Genomic DNA, 12,776 nt, shown 5'->3' with positions numbered 1-12,776 from the left:
GGATGATGCTCCACCTTATTGATTGATTGATTGATTATAATTATATCTTGTCTTTCTTCCTAGAGCTCACGGTGACACATGTGATCCTTCCAAGATAGGTTAAGCTGAAAAACAGTGATTGGTCCAAGTTTCTCAAACTTCATAGCTGATTAGTACAGAATGGAAACCAGATCTTCTCAAACCTAGACCAACACTATAATTGCTAAATTGTTGGCAAGAAACAATGTGGTTTTATGGTTAGGGTACTGGGCTACAGGTGTGGCGACACAGTGTAATACTCTGCTTTTTGCATCACTGTTATCTGGCTTGAAATCTATGCTTTGTGACTACACAATGCACTCTGTACTGTTCTTTTTCAAAGGTTGATTGGTTTATTTTGAACAGGCGGTAAAGGGTTATTTGTTCTGGATTGATTGAAGAAGCGTACCTCCCCCCCTCCCATTTCCTCATGCGTGTGATCGATTGGAAAAACATGGTGTGGACTCTTAAAATAGGGCTTTTATCTTGTTGGTGTAAATAGCAGCAGTGAATCAAGGCAGTAGAGTAGGTTTTGAAAATGTGAAGCCAAACACACACATACACACAACCCAAACTTTATCTCTCAGTGTAGCTGCACCTGAAGACTGGGTAGACCCTGGCTCAAACTCCCACTTGTTCATGATGCACTCCAAAACACAGAGAGATTCAGTCCATATTCTAATCATCAGCTCCTTTCAGGTAATGGGTGACTTGGCTAATATCGTTTTCTAAGAAATATAGATTTTAAAATTTAATGTAATCATGCTACAAAATCATTAATACAATCAATAATATAGTTACATTGTACAGTAGATTATACATAAATCACTGTGTAATCTGAGGCCAGTCACTGTATTTCAGATTAACCCATTTTATCACATGGTTGTAACGATGAAACAAAGTGGCCACAAATTCTGCTTAGAGGGAAAAATGGGCGCGTGATGTTCCAGCCCTGCTTTCCCCAGCCTGCTGCCTTTCAGATATTTCAGGCTTCCACCTCTGTCATCCATAGCCAGCTAGCCTTAATGGCCTCACTAAGTGGGAATAATGGCGACAGCAATCCATCATATGGGGGTCCTGAACTGGGGAAGACAGCCTTCATTTTTCTCATGAGATCCATCTTATTCTTATGAAGGCAATGTTCTCTTGCCAAACCTGGGGATTTGAGAAAGATGTGTGCAAGATAGCTCCCAATTGCTTTCTGCCAATGAATGATTAACATTGAGGTTGGAATTCCTTTGCCACTCAAAAGTCTTGCGTGTAGGCAAATGCCCAGCATTTTATGGTGACTCACTAATGGCTAAAGCAGAGCATCTTTCCAAAATCCTTTGAGACATATTTTTTTCTCTTTGTGCATGCATAACGGGAACAAAATAATTATGCCAATGACACAAAGAGAAGGGTCCCGATCCATGGTAACCATGACCCTTAATAAGTAAGGCAGTGAAGGTCTATATGGCATGGTAGCTTTTTCCAACCTAGCTTTTTCCAACCTAGAAGTGTTGCACAACAACTCCCATAATCCCCACCACACAGACACATCTTTACTTTCAGCACCGCCATACACTGTTTCTAAAACATGTCGTTAATGAACATCTGGCTGTCTACCGAGGCTAACGTCTGTACATACAAGTGGGCTACAGTCCGTGAAACCATATGCCAAATAAGACATGCTAGTCTTCAAGGTGCCACAAAACTCTTTGTTGTTTCTTCTGCAATAGATTAAAAGGCTGCTTCCTTCCCTGAAAGTTTCTGTGACATATCCCAGACTGCGATTCTCTGAATATAAGTTTCTGAATACATTGCACAAAGGTAGCAACCGCATGCAAAAGAAACGTATTTGCACCCAAGTTGATGGACTGATGTCAAATATATTTTGAGTCCTGAATTGGTGAGGATAAAAGAAGGGCACCGACTAACTACTACTGTGCCTCCTTGACAGGAGCTGGACCCAGTGGTTCGTAGGGTCCCTTCCAGTCATTCTAAGATGATGATGATGATGAATCTTTGTGAAACATTCAATATGCTGGATCCCATCTCATACTGTATCTCAGCAGACTTTCCAAGAGGAGGAGGAGGCTTCTGATGCAGTGATAGTGAGCCACCCCAAGTCAAAGATGATGGCAGCCTCTGTGACGGCATTTCCTTCCTGCAGCAAATGTTCCATCCACCCAAGAACAGGTGTCAGGTGGAAGTAGCCTGCATCTCTATGTCTTTGTGTTGTCTTTCTCTTTCCTCTTGCAATGCGGGGCCAGTTCTCAGAAGCCATGAAGGGTCTGTATTTAGGAGCACAGGACGCTTTGTCTCACTGAGTCACATCCTGGGTCCGTCCGGGTCAATGTGGACAACTACCACCCAGAAGCAGCATTCCAGAGTCTGTAGCAAGCTTTTTTCCCCCTTTCCCTACCTGGAGATGCCTGCCATTCCCTGGTGGTCTCCCATCCAGGTACTCACCAAGCCTAATTTCATTTAATTCCCAAAATGCAGACAAACCAGGTGTGCCCGTTGGGAAGCTACTGTACTTCCTTTTCCATTCTCCTGAGGGTTCCTCAACCTAACCCCTTCTGAAGAGTCGTGTTGTGCCCTGCTTTTAAGAGAACAATCTTTTTGTTTGAATGGCTGTCAGAAATTAGTCCACTGTCTTTCCTTCTCTCTGACTTTCTCTCACTCTTACTTTTGCTCTCCTCTCCTCTTTTATTTTTCTTCTTCCTTCCTTCTTGAATACACCGTGGAGGAAAAGACCATGAAGTAGACACATGAAATCAGTGAGACGTAGGGTGAAAGCCCAGCTAAGGAAGATAGCTGAGGCTTGGCTGAGCTCAGCTTCCTCCAGCCTAGGGTTCTTGGGCATTGCTTTGGGGGTGGACCAACCCACCCCTGTCCTAGGTTTCTGCCAGCACAATGACTGGGAGTCTGGACTAAAGGTTCGGATCTGGCACCATGCAGCTTTTCCCCTTCTCCGATCCCTCTTGGACTCTTCTGCCAGCTGATCTCGGTGAGCGCAGCCTTTGTGCCAGCCACTGCACTTACAGCAGTGGATCTGAGCTCCATCCACACAAGGCAGTACAGCAGCGCTGCTGAAAGAAAGTTTGCCCACGTACTGGCATGACTTCAGGTTTAGACTACAAATCCCAGAAACCCACCCACCCCTCCATTTAGTGTGAAAAGACCGTGTTGGGAGGGTTTCGCGGGAGTTACAGTCTAAAAAGTGAAGCTGTTCCAAGCTCTCATCATAATCAGTAAGATGAGGCAGGGCTAAGATGCTTTCATTCTTCAGCCATGGGGACCAATGGAACATTATTGCCAGGAAAACTGTGTACAGTCTCCAACTCCACCCTTTAGCACAGGACATCCTTGACTGGTAGCTTATAGGCATTAGACTCATGCAGTGTAGGAAGCAAAGGAAAGCAATGCAAATCAGTCTTGCTCTGCTGATCGTGACTAGGTTTCTACTGCAGCATCTGTAGCCCTATGCATTCATTCAGTAGCATGTGCCTTAAAAAAAAAGAAGAAGCTCTAACCTGTATCACTGCCGCTACCCTTGACTGCGTTGCACCTGTGATGCTCTACAACAGAGGAAGAGGAAGATGGAAAAAAAGATGCAGAACTATCTTGAGACTTCAATCCAGAATTGAGCCGAGACAGCTGTGGCTCTGTTTTGAGGCACCCACTCTGCTGCAAAAGGCTTCTGCCAGGTGTGAGCCAGCATCTGAGATGTTGAAAAATGGTTCGCTGCTCCTGGGTCAGTGGCATAGATTCAGTCCTGGGCCCTGGTTTGTTCTACACACCTGTAGCAGAACAAAAATGGTAGGGTCTAGAAGTAGTAGGGATGAAGTGACTCACCTGAGAAGGCCGATGGGAGAACCTGGCTATCACCTATTTCAAAAAGTCTCTGTATCTAAATAAAACCTCGCACGTGAGAGAGAAAGATGATGGCTTCCCTTGTAGCCTACCTGCAGAGATTTTATTGTTCTTGCATCTAATGGAATGGCTTTCTAGTCCACATAAACTAATGATGTACCATCACGTAAGGCAGTAAGTGACAAGCAATGTATTTAGCTGTAGCTAGGTAAAGGTAAAGGTTCCCCTTGACAATTTTTGTCCAGTCATGTTTGACTCTAGGGGGCGGTGCTCATCCCCGTTTCCAAGCCATAGAGCCAGCATTTTGTCCGAAGACAATCTTCCGTGGTCACATGGCCAGTGCGACTTAGACACAGAACGCTGTTACCTTCCCACCGAGGTGGTCCCTATTTATCTACTTGCATTTGCATGCTTTCGAACCGCTAGGTTGGCGGGAGCTGGGACAAGCGACGGGCGCTCACTCCGTCACGTGGATTCAATCTTACGACTGCTGGTCTTCTGACCCTGCAGCACAGGCTTCTGTGGTTTAGCCCGCAGCGCTGCCTATTTTGACCCAACTCCAGGAGGCAGTGGAAGACAGGAGGGCCTGGCGTGCTCTGGTCCATGGGGTCATGAAGACTTGGACATGACTTTCTGACTAAACAACAACAACAACTTATATACTATATATGTGTGTGTTGATCAAACAGGAATTTTTACTGCTGTTTGTGCCATGTTCCTCACTGATCAATATTTTCTCATTGTTTTCTAATAAACAATGATTAGATGTTATTATTGTTACTCTCAAGTACGTAGATCTAACCTTTTTGCGTGAGTTTCCAGTTCATTTTGTGTAGTCCTCAGAGCTTCCCCCCCCCCCACGTTTTCTCACTTTTTTCTGTACTTTTGCAACATTGCTAGGTGTGTTTAGAGAACATAGATCAAGATGTATACAAAAATGTATGGTGTGGGGGTAAACTTTTTACTGTTTCTCTCCCATTGGTTTGTTCTGCCCCTAAAATAACTTTCTTTTGCTATTTTTCTTTTTTCTCTGTGGGAATCTACAGTGATTCTAGTGCTGCATTCAGATGACAGTTTAAACAAGTTTTGGGCTTGGTGATAAGCTATTTCAGCACTGCTTTCACTTGTTAAACTAAAAAAAAAGAACTTTAAATCAACAGCTATTTGCAATCAAAGCATGAGTCTGGAAAAAAACTGTATCTCTGAAAACTGTAGTTTGAAGTGATGATTGCTCCCTTCCGGAATTAAAAAGTTTTGCACTGTACTGATATTGTACTAAAGCAGCATAGCCCTATATCTTTTTTTTAAAGGACATTAAATTAAGAGCCAGATGCAGTAGAACCATGAAAATAATGTGTGCAACAATATTGGTAAATCCATGTTTTTTTAAAAAACTAGTTTTAAATTAATTGCTTGGTCCAGTTCAAAGTTTGCATTATACTAATATGCTGATAAACCACTTCAGCACGATATTGGTTGTTAGGAAGGAAGGAAGAATTATCTGCAACAGAAGCATGTGGTATGTTAATAGAAAATGTCAGTAAATCCGTATCTCTGAAACTTCTACATAAACACTTTTGTACCAGGGCACAGAATGGGTAGGCAGGATCACAAAGTATATAAGGGAGTGAAATGCAGCACCTGGTGTTAAGAGAAATATGGATGTGTTCATCACACAGCTGGCTTGTATGTATGCAGTATGGACAATGAGAATCATTGTGGAACAAACACCTTGTGTGGTCAGACCCTAACAGATATCAGTGATAATGAAACTAGCAGTATATTTGCTTCTCTTATACGTTATGTTGCCTCCGGGAGGCAGTGGAAGATAGGAGAGCCTGCCGTGCTCTGGTCCATGGGGTCACGAAAAGTTGGACATGACTTAACAACTAAACAACATAATGTGTAAGAGGAGCAAATTGCTTTGGAACTTTCCAAAAACAATATATAAAATATTTGATGTTGTATTTTCTTTTGTCCTGGATTCAATTGTCCTCCAGAAATCCTAGGTTCAGTCCTTGGCATCTTATGGTAGGACAAGGAGAGGCTTCCATCTGAACGCTTGGAGAGTTGCAGCCTAACAATGGAGACCATAGTGATGAGCTAAATGGACCAAGGGTGTGGCTGGGCATAAATACCAAGTGTTCCTATAGCGAATTGATAGAGCCTCCTTCCATCTTGCTGTATCCCAATTTCACAACAAGGAGGATATTAGAATTTCATTTGATGGGGGGGAAAAACACCTTTGAGGAATACCGCTTCTATTTATACAATTTTGGTACACACGGTTAATTTATTTCATTTAAGGCAGGACTAGAGAAGGTATGGCACTCTAGATTTATTAGATTGCAACTCCCATCACTTATGGACAATGTGGCCCATGGTGATGAATGCTTGGACAACTGCAGTTCGACAGCTTGTGGAGGACCACATTTGTACACTCCTTCTTGACAAAATTACTTTTTGGACGACAGCTCTCAGATTTGGAGAATCCTGGAGATTTGGGGAGTCAAAGTCCCAAATGATAACACTTTGAACTTCTGCATTTAAAGCATGTTGGTTGTGACCATTTAACCTTTTACTTACTCACACAGTCGGGCTGGTGGGCATGAAATCTATTCCTAGGTAATTCTATTCCTATCTGCAGCTGACTGAGCTAGAGGGATTACAGCCACTTCTTTTGAGTTACTACCCGGTACCCAAATCTTTTCCCAAAGATAACTGACATCAAGAGGAAGGGAAATGAATGATTCTCTTTGCCTGGCATTCCAAAATGACTGTGTGCTCAGTCTCCTCCCCCACCCTTATTTTTACAAAGCAGCCTGGGGAAGAGATTCTTTAAGGCCAAGGAGAGGTTTGAGAACTTACACCTGGAAAAGAAAACTGACAGTTATGCACAGGGACACTCTGGCGAATTTGTTCTGCCATCTGGAACCCATATCAAAGACAGCCAAGGCTCCAGTTGGACTATTGATTTTCAAGGAGGATTGGGCCCTTTACAGCTTGCAAGATTCTGCCTGATCATAGTCCAAGCCACTAGGCAGACGATGGGCCCAGAAATAGTTGGACTCCAGAAGCTGCTAAATTGTGACTCTCGTCAGCACAACCAATGACGACATGAATTTTACTCCAACAATATTTGGAAATGTACATGCTTATTAATTTGAGTTTTATCTCACCGTTCTTCAAGAACTGGACTCAAAGGAGCCCATGCCAAAACCGAAACAGGTACAGAAAAAATTAGATTTTAAAAAGGTACAAATGAAAACACACAAAAGGTTAGTAGCTCCCAATATTCCATGTTTGGGCAAGGTGGTGTTCCAGGATGAAGTCTCTCGGCCGAAGGAGGAGACATGGGCAGAGGCAGCCCAGCTGGCTGACAGACCGGCTGCCCCAATATATATATAATTATTAATTATTAGGGAGACAGTCTGTCAGCCAGCCACGCTGCCTCTGCCCATGTCCCCGCTTCTCGGCTGAGAGGTGGGGCTGTGTGCAGAGGCAGCCGGCCTGCAGGAGCCAGCCTTTCAAGATGGCGACAGCAGTGGTGGTAGATGAAGCAGTGGCAGCTAAAGATTCATGGATTCATATTTCTCAGGGTTGTCACCTTGGATGAACACAGAATTAGCAATTTTTGACAAATTTTTCCAATTCTTTTTTTTTTCTCTCTTCATGCCCATCTCTAGTCGAACTATTGCCTGGGGCTACTTTGTGGCTTTCGGCTAACCATTAATGCAAAGTGGTTGCTGGGAAATACATAGGCTTTTGGTCAGTATAGTGAAGTTTTCACATATTTTTTGCAATTCTCTTTTTATTGGATGCATTTACATTTATTGTGTTAGATTGTTTATGATTCGTGTACACCTTTTTCCTTTCTCTATAACATTGCTATGGGAGTTTTCTCTTCTTTCTTACGTAAATTGTTTCCAAACTGCATTATGAAGCGATGCATATGTATATGATACAATTGTATTCAGAAAGGCAGTGTACAATGACAGAAAAAAAAACAGGACCAAATCTTCGCTAGCCCACTGGTGGCCAGTGACCATTTACCATCTCTCAGTCAGGCTGACTTGCACTTGTTTCTACATTGCCTTACAAGTGCCACTGCTTTGAAAAATGCATTTTTTTTGGAAAGAAATCCTTGTACATCCTTGTAAATCCACTTCACCTGCTGCAGCTTTGACTTGCAGTGTTTTTTTCTGCCTCTAAGCTATTTAAGTCTAATTAAAAGCTTCTGACTTGGGAGTCTCCAACCTGGATATGAACTTTCTGTTGGACGCACTAAAGTGCTAAACTCTGCTCACGGGAATAAAACCTGGAACAAAAAGAATTTATGCTTTCACCAAGAACATAATAGCATGAACCAGCAAGAATCTCATCAGACTCAGCTTGCCTTGTCTGGTCAGTGGATCAGTGCAGAAAAGGGTATTTTTGCTGGAGTAATTCTCTCTTTTGATGCCCCTCAGAAAATGAAGTTTCTCAGATTTCAAATACTGCTATTAGAGAGGCCTCTAGTGGGAAGTTGCTGATATAGTCAAATTCAGCTAGGCATTTGGAGAAATTAGATTCACTGGAAGATGTTCCAGGAAGGAACTGCTTAAAATAGACCCTATCACCCCTCCCTTTCCTCCGATTTAATCTTTCTTTCTTTGCTCACAAGAACAGTTTCCAAATGTCTGTTTGGCAGAATTGAGTTGCAAGTCTAGCCACGAAGCAGCAAGTGCTGAGAAACAAGGAAGGTGTCAAATAAGAGACTAGCAACCCTCAGACAAAGCCCCGTCCTGAATTAGTGTCGACTGGGTGAGCAACAATAGATATTGCGCAAGACAGGAATTCAGCATTCCATAAAGCACCTCCAAAATGGGGGTGGGGGCAAACAAAAAATTCTGACTTAGAAACTGGATCTTGGATCAGCCCTGAATTTGGGACAGATGTAGCAGACAGCCTGCTCTTGCTTAGTGCCAGTTTTGGGGACATTTGGGCAAAGAGTATTTGTGTTAAGCCTTTTTATAAGTAAATATATTGAAAAGACCAAACTTGATATCATGAAAGAGAATGGTCAGTCCCACCCCCTTTTTTTTTAATTTGGAAGAAATCAAGGAATGGGGTGGTGGTGGGAATACTGACTTTGAAAAAAAAAATGCCATTAGAGAGGGGGGAAACTCCAGAGTTTTAAACTTTTTTCTCTCTCTGATGAACTTGTTATCACTTGGAAGGTTCTAAATGTAAGTATTAAGAACAGAAAATTTGAGCTTTTGACCCTGCCAGTAAGATGAAATTAAATGACTTTCAGAAGAAGAATTTTTAAACTCCTTTTTGAGTTTTAAAAGATATTTCTAAAAAAAGAATAGAGAATAAATATTCAGAAGCTCAGCCCTTTAAGCTCAACTACTGTTTTTTGCTTTGTAGCTCGAGATGGTCTCACAGAGTTTTTGATGCTTATTCCACTCATCTTAATCACCCATTACAACTAAGGTACCCATTGTTTGGGAACTCGTGTTAGGTTTTCCGCTTTTCCTACTGCTCCAGCCCACCTTCCCCAGCAATGTAGTCTATTCTGCTCAATTTTTGTATTTCCATTATATATGTGTAGTAGGATAAGCTTAGCTTACTCATTTTTGCTGTAATGAGAGTTCAGGCTTAACTTGATTGGGCAATTAAAAAAGCAGGAAATAACCCAATTTCCTGCACAATATCATGCCCACTTTGTCAGCAGAAAAAAAGGATGGCCAAACTTTACATACCGCAGGGCAGCCTGAATGCTGACAACAGCAATAGCAGCAATCAAGGTGGTTTACAGGATCCCCTCTTGTGCTCACTCCCATTCACACCTGTTGAAAAGCAGCCCTGACCATTGCTTTGCGTTTGGGTGAGAAGCGGTGAACTGACGAAAAAAGAGGTCACTTTGTGAATGGTGTGAATGGTAGTGAGCACAAGAGGGGATCCATTTTGGAAGATTTGGATAGTCTTTAAAATGGCCCCATCCTGTTGAAAAATTCTTGTGATGTACTGGTTAAAATATTGTCCAGCAACTTTGGAAATCCAGGTTCAAATCCCCCCTGCCTTGGCCATGAAACTCACCTTGAGCCGGTTGCTTTCTCTCCCAGCCTGACCTGTTTAAAGGGGCTGACACGGGGAGAAAGCTGTGGGGAGCAAAATGGGAGTGCAGGTAATATAGTTTTAAAATTACTTACATTGGAGCATCAGTCTGTGGAGTGAGTAGTTAGGTGTTCAATTCTCTACTGTTTGAGAATTGTGGCATGGATGGTTTGTTTACTGGGCAGGAATGGACTAAAAGTTCAATGTTGGCGTACGATAAACAGCAGACTCTCATCCAGTGTTTGTGAAGACTCTGCAAACTGCTTGGTCCAAGAGTGCCACCAGAAGGAAGGACTAATGAATCACAATTGCATTTAAACCATCGGAAGGGTTGCCAGGAATTGGACAGCCCACACCTATTACTCCCTGTAGTAAATAAAAGCAATGACAGATAACAGAACTACCCTGGGACAGTAGTAGCCTTAGATCCAGTTTTAAAGAGAACAGTCTGAGAATGTAGGTCATCTTCTGTAGTCTTCCCCTTGATGGGAAGATGGATTGTATTTATTTGTAAATTGTTGCTCTTATTTCTAGATTTGTATCTATACCCACGAATTAGTACAGGCAAAATGTACGGGGCGTTCTGCCATCTTCAGGGAAAGTCGGGATTATATCTTTCTTCTTTGCCTTTGATGCCTAACCCGGTAATTGCACACAGAACTGTTGATTCCTAATTTTACTACCTGCAGCTCCTAACATGGCCTGTGGTACAGAGAATGCAACCACCTTTTCTACCTGCTTTGCAGCTGTTTTTCTTCTTTTGTTTATTGTGTCAAAGGTATGTAGTGAGGAACATGGCAAAAATGTCTAACTTCAGCATGAAAACATGAAAATGGAAAGAGAAGAACATTTTCTTTCTCATAGTATTATCCCACAAACTACACTGGGTTTGGCAACCTCTCCAATCTCCACACTTTCTGGCAGGCAGCAAAATCAGAATATGTTCCGAGCCCCTGACGGTCTGCAGGGCAAAGCTGCAATCTTCACTCACCACGGTGGCCCTTGAGTGATGGACACCTAAAGTGAAGCCATCTTGCCCATCATTGGTGCCATCCTTGGCAATTTGCTTGCAAAATCCATGCCAGCCACATCTAGGAAGACCTCCTGTCATACATTTGTTTGCATACGTGTCCCTTCAAGGTATTATACATACAGTTCAATGTTCAACGTGGCTTATAGGAAAAACCACAGCACTACAGCAAAATGCAATCAAAAGAACAATGACAGAGAAATCAGCCTTCTGAAAGCAGCAGTGGATCTCCAGCCTGCTGAGAACCCTTTGAGAGCAAGAGCGGAAACGCCACTCCTGGTGATTTCCTGCCTGGGGCAGCTGCCTTACTTCATTTAATGGGAGGGCTCGATGGGAGGGCCAACAGACAGGAGCCTAATGGTGCTTAATTGTACCTGGGATGGGAAGAAGAGACTCATATATAATGCCCTGCCCCAATTCAGTCCCGCTCAAGGTACAGACTGTACCTTTTTTTTAAAGTTTCACTCTCAGATGATGACTTTTACAAGTGAAGTTGACAAAGAGCTGAGAGTTCTACCTCCCTACCATCAGCAGAGGCACTTTGAGCAGGAAAACGAGCGATGGCCTTTTCAGGGGTGGCTCCCATGGCCCGGTAATCCCTTCTAGGTGGGCAAGGGCTGTCACCGTCTTCTGTACACCCCAGGAGTAGGTCTTCGGATCTTTGGGAAGACTTTATTTTTGCTGAAGTATGTTTTGATGGGTGCAGGTTGTTTATTTCTTAATTTTATCTGGGTATTTTAAACTGGTTTGCTCTTCTGTTTTGTTTGCTCTTCTGGTTTGATTTGCTGGGCAGTTTCCTTTTATTATTATTATTATTATTATTATTATTATTATTATTATTATTATTATTATTATTATTATTATTATTATTATTATTATTATTATTATTATTATTATTATTATTACTAGTAGTAGTAGTAGTAGTACTAGTACTAGTACTAGTACTACTACTAGTACTAGTACTAGTACTAGTACTAGTACTAGTACTAGTACCAGTACTGCTGCTACTACTACTACTACTACTACTACTACTACTACTACTACTACTACAGTGGTGCCTTGCAAGATGAATTTAATTCGTTCCGCGGTTAATGTTGTCTTGCGAAAAATTCGTCTTGCGAAACGTGTTTTACCATAGGAATGCATTGAAATCTAATTAATGCATTCCTATGGGCAAAAAAGGTCAGAACAAAGTCAAATTTGGTTTACAGGGGGTTTATTAAGTGCTCTTTAAAGCCATACATATTGTGCAGACGATTTCAGAAATTTCAATCAAAAGACTTTAACTTTTTTAACATCATAGAAAAACAATTACAAATCAACAAACATGAGGCAGGAACAAAAAAAAAACGAAAACATTCTTCTTGCGAAGCACGGCCATAGGAACATTTGTCTTTCAAGTCATCAACCCCATTGCCAAAACCATTTGTCTTGCTAGTTTTTTTTGTCCTGCGAGGCATTTGTCTTGCGAGGCACCACTGTATTATTCTTTGCACATTAACAATTGGAAGCAAGTCCGGGCCGGCGCCATGCAGCCCTCAGAGCTTGGCTCCAGTCTCAGTGAGGCAAATGTGTGGTTCTGTTGGCGTGGCTCAGTGGACTGGGGGAATTCTTGGACAATGCCGGGAATGGGGAGGTGTCCCCCACCTCACAAAAGTCACCTCCCTATCTTTCACAGGTGGCGGGAAGCTGCCTGGGGGGGGAGGTTCCCCTCCCCATACAGCAAGGAGCCTGCTCCTCCTAGGCTTGTGAGGACAAGGCCTGG

The 12,776-nt window shown here is 42.5% G+C and overlaps 1 long non-coding RNA gene across 1 annotated transcript in view; it reads right to left on the bottom strand.

The window, feature by feature from the left end:
- Positions 1-756: 756 nt before the first annotated feature.
- LOC140701997 (uncharacterized) overlaps positions 757-12,776 on the bottom strand; it is a 46,613-nt gene continuing 34,593 nt past the window's right edge. Inside the window, exon 3 of the long non-coding RNA XR_013538407.1 lies at positions 757-3,806. This is a non-coding gene — a long non-coding RNA (uncharacterized LOC140701997). The remainder of the gene's footprint in view (positions 3,807-12,776) is intronic.

This window comes from Pogona vitticeps, chromosome 9 (assembly GCF_051106095.1).
Source record: "Pogona vitticeps strain Pit_001003342236 chromosome 9, PviZW2.1, whole genome shotgun sequence".
In the NCBI taxonomy this organism is placed as follows: Eukaryota; Metazoa; Chordata; class Lepidosauria; order Squamata; family Agamidae; genus Pogona; species Pogona vitticeps.
Note: the sequence above shows the minus strand (reverse complement) of the source record. Positions and strands in the feature narration are given on the sequence as shown.